Genomic DNA, 22029 nt, shown 5'->3' on the forward strand with positions numbered 1-22029 from the left:
CACTTCTCTGTTTATTCTTCCTCCAGTACACCCACAGTATCACAAGTTCTGTAGCAGACTACCCAGAAGATTGGCTTAGTGGAATAAAAGGACTGTCTTCTAAACAGTTGTAAACAAGCATGAGAAACAACATCTGGATCATCATCCTGAATATAATATATAAAATACTTAACTGAAGGCTTTGAGTGCAACTTTGTGGTAATAAAGCCCTAGGTTTATTCTCCTATGTGCTGGGAGGGATGGAAGTGTAGAGAATGAAATGGAGTAATAAACTAAGACTTCATGAGGGTGATCAAGCTAGTCAGATATAACCATGACTTTGTATATAATTATGACCCTGAGAACCTAGAATATTTTTTCCCGTGGAGAGGCAAGTTAATTGTTTTAAAGCAATGATCACATGATTATGTATCATATATTTACAGACATTTGCACACATATACATAGGATTCAGTATTAAAATTAACACCTAGTGCTTCTGAATATCTTTGAATTTAGATAAATAGTCTTTTAAAATATAGTTAGTTATACTGAAGTATTTTGATGGGTGTTAGTCCAACATACTTATTATCAGGTTAGGAAAACACATATAGAAGAAAACAACAAGGAATACAACGAGAAAACAATCTACAGGAAAAAAAAACACAACTATGACAATCAACAGAGAAATGCCTAAGAGCAATTTAATTGGGCTAACTATTAGGTTTTAGATATCCAACATCTGTTTATTTCTTTCTTTGGTTGAATTTTTTTTGTTTTTATATGTTTTTATTGTTGTTCTTTGTTTTCTGCATAAGCCAGGTGTTTCGTGGTGTGTTATTATGATCATCCTATCAAACTATTACAATCATTTTAGAGTTTTGTATGAGATTGTGTCTTGAATATCTATGTGATATTCAAGGTATAAATTTTAAGAAACAGATACCACATCTTTAGATATGTAAATATCATGTAGAGAGTTTAATGTAATCATTATTTTAATTTAAAAATGTATATGTGATAACAATGAATAATTAAACATAATGATTACTAAACTAAAAATAAGTGGAATTTTACGTTCTTCAAAAATTATACACTAAAGTGATGGTAGATGGTTCAGTTTGTAAAGTTTTTGCTATGTGTGGGTGTGTGTTTGAATCCCTATAACACACATAAAGCCAAGACTGACAGCATGCGTCTGTAATCACAGTGCTTCTAGGCTAAGACAGATAGTGGAGTTGGGAGAATTACCTTGAATGTTGTAGGTCAGCTAACATGGTATAAGCAACAACAAGCAACAATGATTTTATGTTTGAATGTATTATTAAAGACTAGTAAAAAATACAATGGAAAATATGTAAGAAAATATAACAAAACTGCTTATTAAGAACTTACTATAAAGAGACAATGAAAAATTAGTTTATTTTTTTAATTTAATGTTTAATATGAAATTTTTTTCTCAAAACTCTTCTCATTGCCTCTTTTACATCTTTGTTCCTCAGACTGTAGATGATGGGGTTGAGCATGGGTATCCCAATGGTGTAAAATGTTGACACTATCATATCATGTTCCAAGGAATAGTTTGAACTAGGTCTCACATACATGAAGAGGATTGTGCCATAAAAAATGGACACAGCAGTGAGGTGAGCTCCACATGTAGAGAACACTTTCCTCCTCCCTTTAGCTGAATTCATCTTAAGAATTGACAGCAAGATAAAAGCATAGGAGACCAGAACAATCAGGATGGTGACTAGTTCTATGAAACTCACAAAGAAGAAGAGCAACAGCTCATTTACATATGTTTCAGAGCAGGAAATAGCAAGCAGGGGAGGTATATCACAAAATATATGTCTGACTTCATTGGAACGACAGAAAGACAGGCTGAATGTGGCTACTGTGTGGATAATAGCATGCATAATTCCACCAGCATAGGAAGCAATGATGAGTGACACATAGACTCTAGGAGACATGCTCACTGCATACATAAGTGGGTTGTGAATGGCTACATATCGATCATATGCCATTGCTGCTAAAAGAAAGCATTCTGTGGTTCCAAATGTAACAGCAAGGAACATCTGTGTTGCACAGGCATGAAGTGAAATGATTTTGTTTTTTGACATAAATCCTACTAACATCTTAGGCGTGATATCTGAGGAATAGCAGGTATCCACAGAAGACAATACACTGAGGAAGCAGTACATGGGATTGTGGAGATGAGGATCTCCAATGACTAAAATAATTAGCCCTACATTCCCTATTAGAGTAAAAAGGTAAATTGCTAGAAAGAGGAAAAAGAGAATGATCTGAAGTTCAGCATTGTCGGTGAGTCCCTTGAGAACAAATGTAGTAGCTTCTGTGATGTTCATCTTGTTGGAATCTCATGAAGCAATATTGAAGATACTCAGTTTACTATTCATAGTACTATAAAAACAACAGATAGTAGTGTAAATCAATGAACATAGACTATGTTTTGTATACTCAGTGGTTTAGGAGAAAATGACTACATGGTGATATAATCATATATGCCATTTATACACAATGAAATAGAAGATAATTTTGTATAATATTGTGGAGAATGACATATTCATTAAAGTATTCTATTGGCACAATGCCATCATGAGCTTAATTTCAATAACATTCTTCATAGACTATAATAAAACAATCCTAAATTCAAATGGAAAACAAAGTCTCTCTCTGAACAATACAAAGCTGTTCTTCCAGAAAGCAATTATGAAGTAACCACAATACATGATCTCAAATCTTACACAACTATAGGATCAATGACAGTGTATACAAACTACAACAAACATAAGTAAACCAATGGAATTGAAAGAGACACAGAAATCTATATATTATTATAACTATTGACAAAGATCAAAAAATTATAAGAAATACTCTTCTTCAATGGGTGATGAAGGTGAAGTGGGACATGAACATGTAAAAGAATAAATGAATTACTGAAAATGCTACAGGAAAATACATGGGAAGCACTTCAAGATACAGGGAAGAACATTCTAAAAAGAACTCTCATAACATGCAATATAATCCCTGCAACTGACAAATAGAATTATAAGAGGTTAAATAGCTCTCTTCAGCAATGGAAATATCATCAGAATGAAGAACATCTATATTCTAGAAAACCTTAATATTTACTGATTATTTGTAACACAAGAGATTATTAAAATATCTAGAAGTAATACGGAACATCCACAATGTAACGTCAATGAATCAAGTCTTACATGCAATAGGTGAGCCAAAGAACAGAATACATAGTTCTCAAAGAAAGAAAAATAAATGACCAAAAAGTAGTTAAAACACTGTTCAACATTCTTAGGCAGGAATGAAAATACAAATTAAAATTGATTTGTGATTCTCTCTCAACACAGTCAGGTAGCTATCAACAAGAAAGCAAATAATAGCAGGGACTGGAGGAAGAATATTTAAAACATCTACTGGGTGTGCAAACACATGCAACCAGTATGAAGATTTATATGAAGTTTCTGAAAAACCTGAATGTTGACTGCCATATGATCAAATCTGTGCAAACCTTGTTCATATATCTCAAAGGATTCCAGGTCCTACCATAGAGATAAATGAACTCTTTTTTTTTTCTGGAATCACTATTCATAGAAGCTAAGAAATGAACTAGCCTAGATGTCCATCAACATATGAATGGATAAAGGATATATGGTGCATATACAAAATAAAATTGTACCCTTCCATATCTAAAAGTGAAATCATATGTGAGCTGGAGATTATTATGTTAAACAAAATGAACTATATTTTGAAAGATGAACACTCACATTTGTTCTCATATTCAGAATGTGGATTTAAATTGCATGTGTGTGTGAGAGAGAGCATGTACCTAGAAAATAATTCAAGTGAAATTATTGAGAGAACAAAGAAGCCCAGCAGGATACAATTGCATGAAGATTTACTTGGAAATCAATGAAATATGTCAATGGTATTTTTCTAAGAAAAGATGGGTAATGAGAATTACAGAGGCTGGAATAATTGTAATCTAGTAAACATGTAGACTTTAAAATGAAGGTTCATAGATGACAAAATTACTTCTTAATGAGAGTGATGAAAATCTGATATCTATAATGGAATTATATCTACATATAAATGTGTTTGTTTATTTTCATGCATTCACATATGTGTACATTTTTGTGCTGACTTTAACCAGAATTTTGACCAAAATATGCTTGTATAGATAAGGTATAAGCATATTTTGAAAAGAAATCATAGACAAATACTATGCAATCTTGTTTTTAGTGAGAACAGAAATCACAAGAAATTATCAAGCTAAATACTAAACTTATGAGCAAGTCAGTAAAACATCTACCTTGAGATGTGCATATAGGACATGGGAACTGGAAGTATGTCTTCTTTTCAGACTTCATGAACACAAACCATGTGTGTTGTTAGATGTTAGACTTTCTCTCAAAATTTGCTTCTCTTTAAAATATCAGTGTCTTTGAATAAGTGTGCCGTGTGATGCCAAATGGCCAAAAAGAGTGACTAAATTGGGGATTAAATTTTCAAAGAAGGACCTGTAAAATACCAGATGGAGTGATGAATCAATATTAGTATGAAATGGGCTTTTATAGTGATATGTGTTAACTTAGAAATTATCTAATATTAGGTGAAAAAAATGTAAGTATTAAGATGTTATAATCAAAAAATATGTGAACAAAAACTAAAGTCAAATATTGAATTCAACTATACATTAATTATTTTGATTAATATGTATTCCATTATTATTCTATCAGGGTTAAATCAAAATATTTTGAATATTATATTTTAATTACTAATTTTATTCTCTGTTTATTTTTAGATTATTTATTGAAAAATATACTTTCAAAAATATGGGATCTGTTGCTATGACCAACACCACCACTCCTGTGCACAGATGACCAAAATTTTGCTTGTTGCATTATAGTGAGTTCTATTTGTTTTGAATTAATAAAATTATAAATATTGTGCTGTAGGGATATTATGATGTTTTTGTCCTAAGACATATCTAAGTTTATTGAAGAGGATGAATACATAGGGAAGGGACTGAGATTTATAAAAATAAAAACAACCAATTCTTGAAGAATTTAATAATATTGAATGGGAGATATGGTGTCCCTTGTCTCTCATCCTACTACTGTGAAGGCTGAAGCAGGAGAATTATTGCAAATTTGAAGTTATCATGAGCAGCACAGTGAGTTGTAGATTACCTACTCTGGCATGCAAAGACCAATATTTAAAATTATTTCAAACTATCATCAAATAGTCAGTCTTGAAAACATATGTACTGACTGAGTGGGCTGTTCTTATTTATATAAAAATATATCCATATACACATATGTGTATGTAACAACAATCAATGAAAAAGAAGGCCATTAATATTACAAAGCGCAAGGGAGGTTATTTGGGAGGATTTTGGATAGGAAAACAAAGGGAAAGAAATTATATAATTATAATATCAAAATATAAATGATTTTTAAAAAATGTTGCAGCCTATACCTATAAAACACAATTTTAACAAGGAACATAAAACTCATGATTGCTTCATTCTACAAATTACACACAATTTTCCATCATTTACAGAGGAATTAGGAAAACTTAATTGTTGTTACAATTGTATTTCTAAGGATTATTGAGACCAGAGAAACATTAGCAACAATTAATAAACCGAAGTGGCTTCTATTTTATAGGACTATTGATACTTTTCTTATAAAATTGTAGGTCCCCCTGGCAGCAGATAGATTGCATGTCACCTTTCTGTCCATTATTGCTGTTGTTCAATCTTGAAATGGTCTCTTTTCTTTGAGGCAATATAAACACATACTATTAAATTTGAAGCATTTTTATTTATGCCCAAGTGCATAATCAATACTTGTTGTCTTGCATATTTTCTAAAAGGTCTTGCTTTTCACCCCTTAGATTAAAATTTAATATAAATAAGATATGGATGAACTCATTTTATTAATCCATTAAATAATCAGTAATTAAAGGGTTTCACACTATGTAAAATACCAAAATTATGGAACAAGAATTTCTGATGCTGTAATTCTTAAAATGTTCTGCAAGTGACTTAAACATTTTCTTACCTGTGGAGCCTGAAAATTCAAGTTTACTTGTACAAATATGGTTAATTTTGAATGTTTATATCTACTAAAACAAATGTTGATGAAGCCCCAGGAGATGACCCTTTGGGGAATATACACCAATTAGCTTCTTGCTCAAAATAGCAACACGATAAAGTATTTCATAATATAATAGTTAATATCTTAGAAAACCAGTTATTATATTTCATTATAATAACTATTTTAAAATATAAAAAACGGATCTAGTGTCAGATTGAATGATGACATAGAAACTCTCTGTTAAAAATTTTGAATTTTTGACAAGAAAATCTTGAGATATGGGAAAAATCTATGACATGGACTTGAAAAATTATAGTAAATTTCACTTCCTTGAAATTTAATCTCGTCACATTTGTAATTCAAGTTGTTTAATATTGCAATTAATTGGTAATTATGGTAAGCTAAAATAATATACGAATCATATTTTTTCTTAAATAACTGATAAAGGGGTTATGGCCTTTTAAAGCATAATACTTTTACTCTGTTGAAATTATAACCTAAACTGTTTCATATAGATCAAGTATAAATATTAAGTTTAATAGTAGATTATTATACTAAGTAACTAGAAACTATAACATTTAAAGAGGAGAAAATACAAAATTCCATCTTCAAAAGTCACATAAGAAAGTTAATTGTGAATATTAGCCTAAATTTGAAAAATAAACTTATATAATATGTAATATATCATTCCTACAAACAAATTCAATGAACAGACACAACATTGGAACATGTGAGAAGACAAACCTTCCCACACAAATGCATGTACAGAACTATGATAAAGAAATTTAACATTGATAATGTGATGGCATGAGTTACTTTGCCTCTTTATCAATATTTGAGATGCTTCTTAGAATAGAGAATACAAGTTCTCATTTTATAGATGAGTAGTTAGAAATCAAATATAGCTGGACATGCTTCTATTTGCTTATAATCTAAGAAATTAGAAGGTTAAATCAGAAAGACTGTATACTTAAGGAGAGTTTGGTCTATATTTTAAAACCAAGGTCAAAGACAAACAAATACAAATCCTGAGTTAGTGAAATGATTAACCATTGTTAAATATTGAGACCCATGAGCAATTTTGAAGGTTTCCTGTAAATAGAGTTATGTTTAAGAGTACCAAGCACCACAAATACCATAAAGATAAAAAAGAGAAAATAATAAGGTGTAATATTGTCATCTGTGTGAATGTATTTTAGAAAGACTGAATAGTGCATCTATACAAAGAGGTCACCCTTGAGCCAAAAGCTTATCAAACTGTCAGTACATAAAACTGAGAATAATTAAGAAGAATCTTCATTTAAGTATGAGCATACATCAAATATTACTTATGAGCAAAGAATGCAGTTCTGTGGAATGGTCTTTCTGTATGCTGTAAATATGTATTACTATGATTGGTTAATAAATAAGCTGTTCTGGCCTATGGCAAGTCAGGTTACAGCCAGGCAGGAAATACAAGAAAGAAGAAAGTCAGAGGCAGAAGAGACACCAGCCTGCTGCTCAAGGAGCAACATGCCACTAGACCAGTAAAGCCATGGCCACGTGGCAACATATAGATTAATAGAAATGGGTTGAGTTAAGTTATAATAGCTAGCTAAAAAGAAGCCTGACCCATAGGCCATACAGTTGATAATTAATATAAGCCTCTGTGTGTTTACTTGGGAAGAAGCAGCTGCAGGGCACGGAGAGATTCATCCTGACCACAGGACTGGGCAGGACTAGAGAAACTTCTGACTACAGAATGCTGAACATATAAACATAATATAATATAAATTTGAGTGGAATTGAGGGAGACCTGGCAAATGTTAATTGTTATTCATAAACACATTATTCTTTAAACTATTTCTTAAAAATCTGGTAAAATTATCCACAAAACAATAACAAACCAAGTAAGAAGGCACAATAATATTTTTACACACCATGATCAAGCTCATGTTATCCTAGGATTCAAGTATAATTTTGTATAAAACTAGCCGATAAGGGTCATTGCTAATGCATAGCACAACAATAAAGGACAAACATTTTATGGGACTCTCAGTGAATGACAAACAAACATTTGGTAAAAATTAAGATTTTTTTTCACTGAACAAAACACAAATTTGATATAGAAATAATATTCCTCAAAATAAGGAATGATATTTTCATGTTAATAGCTAACAATGGATGAAGGAGTGCTTAAAGCATTTAAGGTTTGCTATAACTTAAATATGGCCAATTTCAGCATTTTTATTTCATGTAATGCTAGGAGTATACTAGTACTATATATAATATTAGCATATAATATAGTAGTAGTATAAAATAATTTAGTATAGTATATATACACTACATTATACTCTATAGTATATAATATAGCATATGGCATATATTTTATGCTATATAATACAATACAATATAATATACAATAATACTTGTAGATGTAGTCAGAGCAATCAGGAAAGATAGGGCAAAAAAGGCCACCAAAATTAGACAAGAAAATGTACAAGATAAGGAACAAAGTACAAATGTAGTCTCCAGAAATCAATAACTGCTACTGTGTGTTCATATAAAATTACCAAATAAAGACCAGGAAAGAATTCCCATTCACAACTCTTCCAAAAATGCTTAGTGATACATTTAAGTAAAGTAATTATTTGAGGTGATGATCAAAGTTATTCCCTAAACATCGAAAAAATACATTATTCTGGTTCATATTAAATCTACTATGAACATTGACAGTCAAGGTGTCCATGACATCTACTGGTAGAGAAGCCTCATGGGTGTGTTTGAAACTCATGGGATGATATCTAAAGTGTAAAAAGATGAGTATAAATAAATATTTTTAAATTTGTCCAAAATCAGACCATAAGCTAAGGCAAATAGGAATCAAATGGTGATCTATTGATTACATAGATAATCAACAAAATGCCTTAAAATAAAAACGAATGCTAGTAATCCAAGAAAATATATAGTTTAAAAATTGCTATTGTATCCTCCTAAATGGTTATATTATAGCCATTCCTATTGATTATGAATGAAAATTAATTTGTCATACATCCTTGAGATTTGGTATTTTTGGTGTTTTAGATTCTAGCATTTTATTAAGTATGTAAGGGTTTCTCTTTACATTTTCAATTCCTTAATGAACTAAGATTGGATCACAGTTGCCTAAGCTTATTTGTTCTACTCCCTCTAATAAGGTGTTCATGCATGTTCTTCACTTAGCATTCATTCAACCTCTTGGCTTCATTTTGCTGAGATTCAAGAGATACTGGATGTTTTCAATGACAGTCTTTTTTCAAACATATGCTTTCTTTTAAAAAAAATTAAGCAATTTTCTATTCATTTTACATATCAGCCACAGATCTCCTCCTCTCTGTCCTCCCACCCCCCATCTTTACCCCCATCCCAAACCCCATTCCCACATCCTCCAAGGCAAAGCCTCCTGTGGAGAGTCAGCAGAGCCTGATACACTCAGTTGAAGCAGATCTAAGCCCCTACCCCTGCAACAAGGCTATGTAAGTTGTCCCACAATAGGCAGTGGGCTCCAAAAAGCCCTAGTGATGGATCCTAATTCCACTTCAAGGGGGGCCCTTAAGCAGATCAAACTACGTAACTGTATTGTCCATGCAGAGAGCCTAGTCCAGTTCCATGGAGGCTCCACAGCTATTGGTCCACAGTTCATGAGTTCCTGTTAGTTTGGTTTGGTTTTCTCTGTAGGTTTCCCCATTGTGATCTTGATGCCCTTGCTCATAGAATCTCTATTCTCTCTCTTCAGCTGACTCCTGGAGCTCAGCCTGGTGCTTGGCTGTCGATCTTTGCATCTGCTTCCAACAGTTACTGGGTAAAGTCTTTATAATGACGGACTTTTTACTAATCTGATTATTGGGGCAGGCTAATTCAGGCACCCTTTCCACTATAACTAGTAGTCGAAGGTGGGGTCATCCTTGTGGATTTCTGGGAACTTCCCTAGCACCTGGTTTCTCCCTATCCCCATGGTGTCTCCCTCTCTCATGATATCTCTTTCATTGATCCCAAATACATCTCTGTTCCAGCCATGTGTCTTCAAATACTGTCATCATTATGTGTGTTTTTTTTTTCATTTGACATCTACATCTTTTCCACAATATTTTAAGGAAATTTGTATAATTATGTAGAATAGTACACAGTAGACCAAAGAAAAGAAATGACTTTATAGAAATAACATGACTGGCAATCGTTTGTGCACAATCATTAATACTATAACATATTAGAACAACATATATAGTGACCTAACATTTTGTTAAAATATCATCAAGTTCATAGATTTATGTATTAATGGATGAAAATTCATATGTGAACTCCTACATTTGCAGCCAGAAGGATTCTCCAGTCCCGTCCAGCCCCACTGTCCTGCCTGGCCTGGTGGTCCTGCAGCCACTTACAAAATAATCACTCAGAGGCTTACATTAATTATGAACCAGATGTCCTATGGCTCAAGCTTCTTGCTAGCTAGCTCTTATAACTTAACCCATTTCTATTCATCTATAAGTTGCCACATGGCTGTCGCTTTACTGGTCTGATGGCATCTGGCTGGTGGTGGTTGGTGTCTCCTCTGCCTCTGTCTTCTTCTTCCTGTCTCTCTCTTGGGTTTTGTGCCTGGCTATAGCCTGACTCACCATAGGCCAGAGTAACTTCTTTATTGACCAGTCATAGCAACACATATTCACAGTGTACAGAAAGCCATCCCACAGCACTTCTCCTTTTCTGTCTAATCAAAAAGAAGGTTTAAACTTTAGCATAGTAAAATTACATATAATAGAAGTTATCGAGCAAGAATTACAGTTACAATATCTAGTCTATATTTGTCAAAATTAAAGAAAATATTCTGTCATCTATCCCTTATTTGTGAGTCTAAAGTTATATTTGTGAGTCTAAGATTTCATATCTAATTTATCTTTTATCACAACCAAGGAAAATTATAACTAATTTTCAACTACACCAAAGATACCAGAAGGATATAATATTACATAAGCAAACAGGAAATGCATTTCAAGCAACTTCAAAAGTTCTAGAAATGACAGAGACATCTAGCTGCCTGGACAGTCATGCAACAAGTTCCTCTGTAATGTTGGTGTATCCATCTTCAGCCTACTAGCGTAGAGTCTCTGGCAGAATTGTTAGCGAAGCAGGAAATTTGAAGGATCATCTTGACATGTCTTGGCAGAGTTCAGTAGTCACTTTTTCTTGTGTCCTGCTTGTCCAGAAAGGACTGCATTCATATACTGTCAGCAGTTGAGGCAAAGGCAGTTCTTTGCCCAGCAGACAATTTTGTTCCAAGAAGAAGATGAACTTTCAAGTGGAAATGTCTTAGAAGCCCCAAGATTTTCTCAGTATCAGATCAGTGCTGCCAGGAGCAAGCAGGCCTCACAGCAACGGAATTCTAAGTTATCAAAACATTTAAATGCCATATTCTCTAGGTCTATGAAGTATTCAAAGATTATCTATCCATATGACATATGTTTCTATAAATCTGGACAACCTAACTAACATAAATATAGAAATGATAAGCATGGGTGACTATAGCTCTCTAAGTCTTCTCTACCTAAAGAACCTAAGGACTAAGGCTTTTTATTACCAAGGTAAACAGTCTATAAACAGATGTACTGTATAACGACAATGACCTCAAAATTGTGACAATACACAAAATATCTTAAATCTTAACGAGAGGTAGAAATGTATAGTGCAATATTCAATATGACAACAATATCCTTAATATGTACCAATATATGAAGTATCCTAAACAGAAGTAGAACATACATATAGTTTGATAAATATAATATTACATTTGTATCTATATACAAATATTTCAAATAAGAGTATGAATATGTGTACAACATAAAAAATATAATTTTGCATTTGTATCAATATATAAATTATCTTAAAAAGGAATACAAGAATAGTTTACATTTGTATCAAATATACAAGATTTCATCTCAGCACAAATTATCCAAGACTGATAGTTTGCTAAATCAGTTTACTAGCCCATTCCTCTTTTTCTTCTAAAGGGGAATATTGAGTCTCAATTTTATTGTCCCAGCCTCAACTCTATAACCATACATCCATAACCTTGAGAAAAATGAAATTTTTTTCTTAGAATTGCTTCCTGCTGTTTCGGGGGCGATGGCATCTTTGTGGCATCCTTTAAGAAAGCTTATATAGTTAGGTCTCAATAGGGCTAGCCACAGAGTGTGCAGCCAGTCTCAGTAACAAATAAGATTGTCTGAGATTCTGGCTAGAAGTGTAGTATGATGGACCATCTCATCTTAGAACTGTCCTGAAGAGTTTCCAGTCCAAAGTTGATCATTGAGTAATGTTCTTAGGTGTAATCACATCATTCTGGATAGAGTAGAGTTGTTGTTGTGGGGTCCATCTTTCCTCTGGAGACTTCAGAGATTGCTATTGAGAAGACTTATTTTTCCCTGTGGAAAACTTGAACATTATTAATATCAAAATGGAAAGTTTGGATTTAAAGATGACATGACATGTAAGGAAGGATTCTGAGAAATCAAGAATAAGCATGGAGAGAAATAGAATGCTGATAATGGTGATCCTTAGATTATTGGCTTTCTTCTGTCTCACATCAGATGGCTCTTCTGATATGAGACATAATTTCTTAATTTTTTCTTTCAACAACATCCTTGAGTTTAGAGAAGGAGAGGGCCACATTCCAACTCCAAAGCCAGGTTGATTTATAATTGAATCAGTAAAACAACTATTCTAGATTTAAAGAGATATTGATTTTAGGCAGTGAGATAATACCATGTAGAGTATATTGGTACCAATTGGTCCTTCCTTTATGCAGTAGATGTCTAGGTGTCAAAGGCCTTGTGATTTCTTGAAGATGCATATTCCTATTAACTTGTAAAGACAAAATAAAATAAAATAAAACAAAACAAAACCCTGTCCCCATCCTTGTTTCCACAAGTTTTCTGGAGGAATCTTTAGAATATATTATGTAAAACATCATGTCATCTGAAAACACAATTTCAAAATATTTTCCTACTCAAACCATTTTTTATTTCTATCCTTTGTGTATCACTAAGACTTGGAGCACTGAATTAAATACAAATTGGAGTAGAGTACATCACAGACTTGTTCCTGATTATAATGGGATGATGTAGGCTATTGATGTGTCATGTATAACCTTTATTATATAATTCTCAATAAAGAAAAAAAAAACTTTCCCAGGAAAAGGAAAAAAAAGAACTTACTTGAGTGTTATTTGAGGCTTGTCAGCTGAAATATGATATAGAAGCTGTCTGTTCAAATGTCTCTTTCTAGAAACACCTATTATATTTTGTTAGTTAAACTGTTTTCCTTCAGTATATCTCATACTACTTTGTTGCTTCTGTTTGTAAAAATACTTCAAAATAAAAAAAAAAAGCCTACTGGTAATTGTGAGAATGGTTCCCTTTAATATTTGATCAGGGTTAATCCAGAGACCCCAACAATACAATCTATCGCTATTGTATTTGGTTCTCCACCAAAACTTGATGGTCAGAGCTTATTGCTGCAAACACTTTGTCCACGAGACATAAAAAATTAAATTGATACTGTTAGGAAGTTTCCTCCCTGTTTCCTAGCTTTCCATGGTGCTGGAAGGTGCCATGCAGGGTGCTGGGAAAGAAAACTTATCAACAATTTTACCCAGCCATGGACCCTGTGAACTGCAATGAAATGACAAGAATGCAAAGACATGAAAGCAATGGTGGCGTGGACGTGCTTTAATACCCAATTACTTTTGTTTAATTGGATGTAAAGCTCATTCCAGGGGCAATGCATATCTGGTGCAGTGAATATGCTGGGTGATTTTTTTGACATGCACCTGTTTGGGTTTGCAAGTATTTTCCTTAGATTTTTTTTTTTTTCAATCTCTGTTCATGCAGGACATTGATCTATGTTTGCCTTGCTGACAAGTTGCTATCTGATATTAGTTTAAAAGTAATACTGATTTTGTAGAAGGAGTTAGTTATCACTCTTTGAAGATGTTACATAATGTTCAGTCCAGCTGCCATGACCTCCATCATGAGCTAAGATCTTTTACTCAGGAAATTTGTTTTATTTTATTTTACCTGTATGTGTGTTTTGCCTGCATTCATCTCTGTGCACTGTGTCGTTGCAATGTTCATGGAGGCCAGAAAAAGTCATTGTAATCCCTGGGGTTGGAATTACAGATGGTTTCAAGCTGCCAACTGGGTGGTGGCAACCAAATCCCAAGTCCTCTGGAAGAATAGTTAGTGCTCTTAATTGCTCAGCCATCTCTCCATCCACATAAGAACATCTTTAAAAATAACTGCTTCAGTCTCCTTGCTTTTTCTAGGTATGTTCACATTATTTGTCTTATCTTTATTTAGCTTTGGTGGGCCAGATCAAGAAGTTCATCAATTTAATCTAGAAATTCATCTATCTAAGATAGAAGTTGCTACCAGAGACTGGGGTATTGCTGTGACTGGCCTGACCATGCTTTTGTTTGAAGTAATATGGCCTTTTGGCCTTTGGGTTAGGAAAGCCATGAAATACTTTAAGCACTGCTTAATGGGCCATACTAGTAGGAGCATGGAAGACAGTGGTGCTTAGTGTGTGTGATTTGGTAAACAATAGGGGGCTATCTCAAGCGGTTTCACATTAGAAGAATTTTAGTATGTTGCCTAGAGATCTTTCTTGTGATATTTGAGTGAAAGGAGTGACTACTTTTTGCCCTTGTCAAAAAAGTTTGCCAAGGCCAAAGTGAAGAATTTCAGAATAATTCTGTGTACAGAGGAAATCTCAAAACAGCTTAATATAGACTCTGTCATTTTTTTTTGTAGTAACTCTAATGAAGATTTATAATGAAAAGGAGCTAAAGAAAAGCTTCTAGCCAGGCATAAGGGCACATGCCTTTAATCTAAGTATTTGCAAGGCAGAGGCTGGCAGATCTCATCTTGCTAAATTTCCAGCTTGTGAACAGGAATTTAAGAAAAGCTTAGAGCTTGGTGTGGTGAAACATGGCTTTAATCCTAACACTGGAACAGTAGAGGCTGGTGGATCTCTGAGTTTGAGGGCAGCTTGGTGAACAAGGCAAGTTCAAGAACAGCCAAACTTAGTCAGTGAAGGTGGAAAACAGAAAGTCAGTGAAGATGTAGTTAAACAAGGGGGCCATGTTTCAAGGCTAGCAAACAGAAAAACTTGGCAGGTTCAGACATGTGGTTCTGCCTTTATGGTTGAGAATAGAAGAAATGGGTTATGGAAATTGCCTATGTGCCTAAGGAATGCTACTGGAGCCAGGCATGTGTCAGGAGTGTCCCTGAAATGGAGACCTAGTAGAGAGGGCATTTCGTGATGCTGTGAAGTTGAAGCCTAGATTGCCTTGGAGAACCCAAGATGTTAGAGATGCCAGAGTCAAGGAAGAGCTGCTAACTGGGAGTGGAAGCAGCCTAAGAGAAAGAAATTTGTTGCAGTTAACAAAGCTGAACAGAGTTGAAGATCTGAAGAGCTGAAGAGTGTTTCGATGCAGAGTTTGGAGTTTGCCCAGCTGACTCTCTATCTTGCTTTAGTCCAGTGTTTCCTAACTATGATCCATTCCCTGTGTTTTGTAATAGTAATGCATATCCTATGCCATTATATGTTGAAGGTATGTGATCTGATTTTTGATTTGATTTTTACAAGGGATCATAGTTAAGGGATTGCATGAATCTCCAAAAGAGATTTTGAACTTTGCACTTTTGAACGATACTTAAACTGTGATAGACTGTGGGGACTTTTGAAGTTGGAGTAAATGCATTTTGCATTATGATATTGTTAAGGGTTTATAGGGGCCAAGGAGTAGAATGTGGTAGTTTGAATGTATTTATCCTCACACTCTCATAGGGAGTGTATTAGGATGTATGGCTTTGTTGGAGTGGGTATGGCTTTGTTGTTGTGAGGATGGAAGTTGAGGTTTCCTATGCTCATGATATCACCCTATGGGTCAGCCAACTTCCTGTTGCCTCTGAGTCAAGATGTAGGACTCCCAGCTTCTGCACCACATCTGACTGCACACCACCATGTTCCCAACTACGATTATAATGGACTGAACCACTGAAACTGTAAGCAAGTCCCCTCAATTAAATGTATTTTTCATTTATAAGAGTTTCCATGGTCATGGTGTCTCTTTACAGCAATAAATGCCTAACTAAGGAAAGAAGAAAACATTGAAAATTGTAAACTACCTCTAATATTATTATACTGTTTATCATGTATTATAACATTTATATTTCTATGTATATTCTAAATGTTTTCTAACATATTTATGGTTATCTATCATATCAACATCCCTTTGTTACTTTTTCTATTTCATTTTCTTTAAGCTTAAACCTATCGTGCATACCATCTGGAGTTGCAGCATAATTACTTTCAAGTAAGCTTAGTTTTGAAAGTTTATTTAATTTAGTAATGGTGTGATTTCATATGATCTTAATGTGTAATTTGTATAGAATAATGACAGAAATAGGTTATATTTTCAAAAGAAGGAAACTAAATCTCAAGTAAATTTTCTAAGCACAATTTTCTAAACACAGTATTAGAGTTGTAACTCTCTTATGTTATATGTATTACCTGGCTCTATGAATATTCTACTTTCATTGATAGACTATTTGGTGTCAATCATTTCATATTGTATTTACTTGCAAATTATTCTCTTGTTTATTATGGGAAACCAAAATCACCTGGGTACTTTTCTATCCCGAGAGAATCAATGTGTTCTTTCCCCTGGGCATCCTGTATACTACAAGAATTGTTCAAAGGCCTGCTGTATGAAGAAAATTACACAATATTTACTGCTTGCCATGTGTGACTAAGACAAGCATTTCCAAAGTAAGAGGAAAATCTATCATGTACAATACATTTAGAAACTATATTCTTGAATTTGAAATTATACTACATGCTTTATTTTGCAATTAATTTTTAAAATTCTGTAAAAATTTTTAATTATTTTTGAGATTATAATTACAATATTTCTTCCTTTCCTTTCCTCCTTCCACACCCTACCATATATCAATCCCTGCTCTCTTCCAAAATTGTGACCTCAGTTTTTACTCATTGATATTCTATGCATGTACATATATATTTCTAAATATAACAAACTCAGTCCATATAATATTGTATTTATGTTTTGGGGACTGACCATTTGGCACAGTGGTAATGGGAGAGGTGGTATTTCCCAAAGAAGAATTTATTAATTATTTTAACACTTAATTTGATAATAAGATTCTACTTAAATAAATGTATATTGCAATTGAAGCATAAGTCTTCTAGGTAACTTATTGTGTGGCCAAAAATTTGTTGATTAGGAATCTGTTTTTATTTACACAAGAAAAGTGAGATTAAGAGAAGGAAAACTGAAGATTACATCTCAAATTAGGAAAACATATGAAATGCATAAAAAATTTAAAGACCTCAAACCAAAAATTGGTTTATGCTCTCTGAGGATCTTGTGATTAAGTGATTTATACAAAATTTACCTTTATTTATAAATTTTAAGAATTCAATACAGAAACAATTGGGCCTTTTATTGAAATTTCTTACATAAGCTTAGCTACTTCATCAAATCAATCAGATACGTAGAAACATGTCTTTGTGTTGATTCCAGGAAGCATTGATTCCTGAGTATTGACATATCATGGGAAGTTCACAAGTTCCCTCGGAATAGCATAGGTATGGGCACAGGGAAGCCTGGGCTAGAATCCTGGCTTTGTTACCTGTGACATGGTCTAGTTGAGTCTCAGATCTAAACAAGAAAAGTAAGTTGAATCATTTATTTTACAGGTTATCACATAGACTATAGAAGACGCCACACACCACACACATGCACACAATCTATCACCTCTTTTAGCATTATAATAACGCCACAGCTGAAGTCACTGTTTTCTTCCTGTGATCCCTGTGCTTCCGCTGCTATTGGAGTAAGGTATGTATACTGACAGAGTTGAGGGGGCTGATTTCATGCCTGTCTTCAAGACTGATTATGATTTGTTAAAATTTTTGGATCTATATTTTAACCTTTGCAATTCCTTACTAGTAAAATCAAATAGGTCTAATTATAATCCATGAAAAATTCTAAATATAATATAGAAATGATTTTGTTGTGTGTGATGAAATGTCTAAACAACACATTTGATTTTGGCTACAGGGACTTTTACCAGATATCTAATGAAAATTAGATAATTGTTTCTGTAGAATTTGGTATAGAAGAGAATATATTGGCAAATTTCTAAACTATCTTTGTTTTAGAGCTAAGAATGTGAGCAAGTGAAAACTTTTGATCAAATGACTGGTGTGAATTGATCTCTCAATGCAAGACAAGTATTCAAAAAGTATAGTGGAAATTTAACTAAATACCATTATTACCTGATTGCAAGCAGATATGACTAAACAGTATAGTGTCAACATCAGTAAAATGTATGCAAATGGTAATCAGTAATTATAATCTCATGGAACTTCATTTTAAGATATGTTCTGTCATATATATATATGTATATTATATATATATATATATAATAGTTTTCTAAATATTAATAATTGGCTTGCTGTGACCCATTAATAGCTCAATACTATGATTTAAAATTCCTTATTTATTTTTTCTTAGATTTGAGTAAAATATAAATACATATTTAGGTTTATATAGGCCTTGTATTACTATTTTAGTAAATATCATTATATAATAAACACTCCACAATATATTTTAGTAAATATCATAATAAACATTCCACAATATTTTTCTCTTAAAATTAAGCAATGTATAATTCCACCAACAATTTTATTCAATCTTATTTATACTTTGATACATAGAAACAAGTGTTCCCTACTCACTCTGTAAATAAGTAATAAATCTGAAATGTTAACACAGAAGTTTCATTCAAAATATAGTGTTACTAATTCCTTCCGATCATCTTTTCTCAGCTTTGTCAAAAATGTGAAGGTTAAACTTTGGATTTAGCTGAGTTTTCTTCTGCAAGTGTGTGAGTCAAAACATGCAGTTGTGTTTCATAGAGTCTAGATGGTGAACCTTCTGGTGTCACATTGTGCAGTTTGACTTAATTTAGATTGTATTCCTGATACTTTTCAGAGATCCTTTGCACTTGTATGCCAAGGATTCTTTAAGTAGAAGATAAGGAATGGAAAAAAAGGCAATGAATAGTACTAAGCTGAATCACATTTTTATGATGTTTGATAAATGCATTATTTTTCCATATATTTGTACATGCTAATTTATGTCTTTATAATTTTTATTAATATAATCAAACTAAATATGAGTTGTTACAGTTGTGTATATTTATAAAAATGCACTATTTTTCATTATACAAAACCTGGATTTTTTATTTTATTTTAGATTTCTGAAATTATGTATAAGAACTCAGTGAATATTTTATTTAACCCCACAATTTTAACTCTAAATAAACCTCCATCATAGACCTGAGCCTTTTCTTGGAATCGAAAAACAAGCGGTTCCCTTCTTTTAGAATAGTTTCCAGCTGCTATACAGCTGACAGGTGGTGGTTTCAATATGAAACATGTAAACCAACCAGTCACAAATGATTCAGCCAAACCTGCTGTAAGGAGACTGTTCATGAATTGAAACAAGTTAATGTCTGATATCCTGAAAAAAAATCAAGAGCCACGATGACTTTTTTCCCCCTCTAATTTTAGAGATTGAAACCAGGGCTTGTTCACTATAGGTAAGTGAAAGGAAAAGTAGCAGCTCAGGACTCCCAAGGCCAAGTTCTCAGCACAAAGCAGCTTTATTTGCCCTAGAAGGACAAAGGGCAGAGATAAGGAACAAACACAGGAGATAGAGGACAGAGGAGGGAGAAGAGGAAGGCAACAAGGGAAAGGGGGCAGGGATATTCTTCTGGGAAGAAGGAGGAGAATGGCTCAGGGTACTGCCTCTGGATAGAGGAGACACAACCATGGCCCAGAAGCAAATGGTGTCTATAAAGGGAAAATGTGAAATCTTGTGTTAGAACGAGGTGTTTAATTTTAATTGGGCATGTTAATTAGGTGAGCCAAAGGGGGCTTTTGATTTCTGAACTTTAATACTTTGAAAACTGGACCTTAGTACTCTGCCTCAAGAAGAGGAAGTGGACAAATAAGGGAATAGACCTTTGGAGGTAGCTTCAAGCATACAATCTAGTGGTTTTCAGTAAGGCAGAGGGAATGGGGGAGAAGGGCAAGGCCTGTCAGAGGCATATACTTAAGTGGGCTAGGGTTGCTTCAGGAAGAAGGTTACATCACCAGGTCCTCACACTGAACACTTCCTGCAACATACTGTTTGGTCCAGGATCTCACAATAATGGGGGACAGACCACCAAAGTCTATTACACCAGAAGCAAACTTTATTCCAGAAAAAATAAAATAAAATAAACATCACCTCAGGGCAAAAAAAAACTTATTAGCTAGATGAGACCACAGCCAGATTTGGATTTTAAGTCTGTGGCAGTTGGAGGGGGATTATGAGTTCCTTTTTATAGTAAGGGGGAAGGCATTAGGTACAGAGTGCTTGCTAGGAGTCCCATAGAATTAACTATTAAAAGTTAACTTTGGTCCAGACAGTTGTTGGCTATAAGGGGCAAGTGGGTTAACTGTTAACCCCTGGCTGTTGACAGAGGAGCTGGCTATAAAGTAGACAGCCATTGTTAGCAGTTAACCTTTAGAGATAAAGACTGTCAGTTTTTATCTCTTAAGCATATATTTTTTTTCTATATTCCTGGATCCTTCATTTACATTTAATGTGAAATTTACATTTCAATCATGGGAGCTTCCACCTGATTCAGGAGAGTTGTCAGAATTTCCTGTTGCTTCGTGCTTGTGGTTCATGATATAACATTTCTTTTGAGAAATATTTCTGTGACAATTAATGCTTATTGTTACTGAGGAATATTTAGCTTACAGTGCATTTATCAATTCCATGGCACAGGTACTAAAAGAATGACCAAGCATGATTTCTGAAACAAATGTACCTCAAAATAAATATAAAGATTTGTTTGTATTTTTTAATTTTTAATTTTAATTTTTTTGAATCAGGGTCAATTACGGCCCTGGTTTGTCTGGACATGGCAATGTAGACCAGGCTAATTAAACTCATGGAGTTCAATCCTGGCCTCTGCTAGAATTAAGGTCATGAGTCATTATGCCTTCTCCAAAGGTACATATTTTTCATATGCATATGTCATTGCCACATAAATTGAGATCTGTCATACTATAATTTTGTTGATAATTTAAAAACTGTAATTGTTTTAAAAATAAAGAAAAAACCTAAAATTCAGAAGTAAGTGGGTATGCAGTAATGTTTATTTCAAGAAAGAAGAACTAAAACACATTTTAAAATTTATTGGTTGTTGTTGTTTTTACTTTGTTTTTCATTTTCAAAAAAGACTCATGAACTATTCTGCTCATCGTAGTAAATCATGAATTAATGAAATGAGAAACTGTCAAAATATATAAAGGCAAACTTGAATGAGTTTGAAATATAAGGCAAATTCAGGCCATGTTTTATTATCTCATATTCACTTATTGATACAGATACAGTTTCCCTCATTTAAATTCAAATTATCTCACCATCTATACATGGCTGCTCATATTTTATATTCGAGAATTGAAGAAAATTATTACACAGACCCTGTGTAGAACCTAGGATGCATCCTGAGGTTTATAATTATGAATACAATGTAGTATGAAAGTAGGTAAAAATCTTTAATAGAAAGAAGTGGGCATTTTCAAGATTAGATTGAGTGATTCTGAATATAAAAAACATAGCAAAAATGTGAAAATATTTTTTTCAATTTATTTTTAACAGTGTAATGTATCTACTTGGTCTCAACTTCCTTATGACTGCTGCTGCCACCAAGGATAAAGGCTTTGTTATGATTTTCTTAAACAT

At 33.4% G+C, this 22029-nt stretch overlaps 1 pseudogene across 1 annotated transcript; it reads right to left on the reverse strand.

Annotated features, from left to right (window-relative positions):
* Nucleotides 1–1384: 1384 nt before the first annotated feature.
* On the reverse strand, nucleotides 1385–12264 carry LOC114687441 (annotated as a pseudogene). Its single transcript, XR_003733672.1, has 2 exons — nucleotides 12195–12264; nucleotides 1385–2388 (listed from the first exon to the last, which is right to left on the reverse strand). The product of XR_003733672.1 is annotated as an olfactory receptor 141-like (transcript).
* Between the last annotated feature and the right edge of the window lie 9765 nt (nucleotides 12265–22029).

This window comes from Peromyscus leucopus, chromosome 4 (genome assembly GCF_004664715.2).
Source record: "Peromyscus leucopus breed LL Stock chromosome 4, UCI_PerLeu_2.1, whole genome shotgun sequence".
Taxonomy (NCBI): domain Eukaryota; kingdom Metazoa; phylum Chordata; class Mammalia; order Rodentia; family Cricetidae; genus Peromyscus; species Peromyscus leucopus.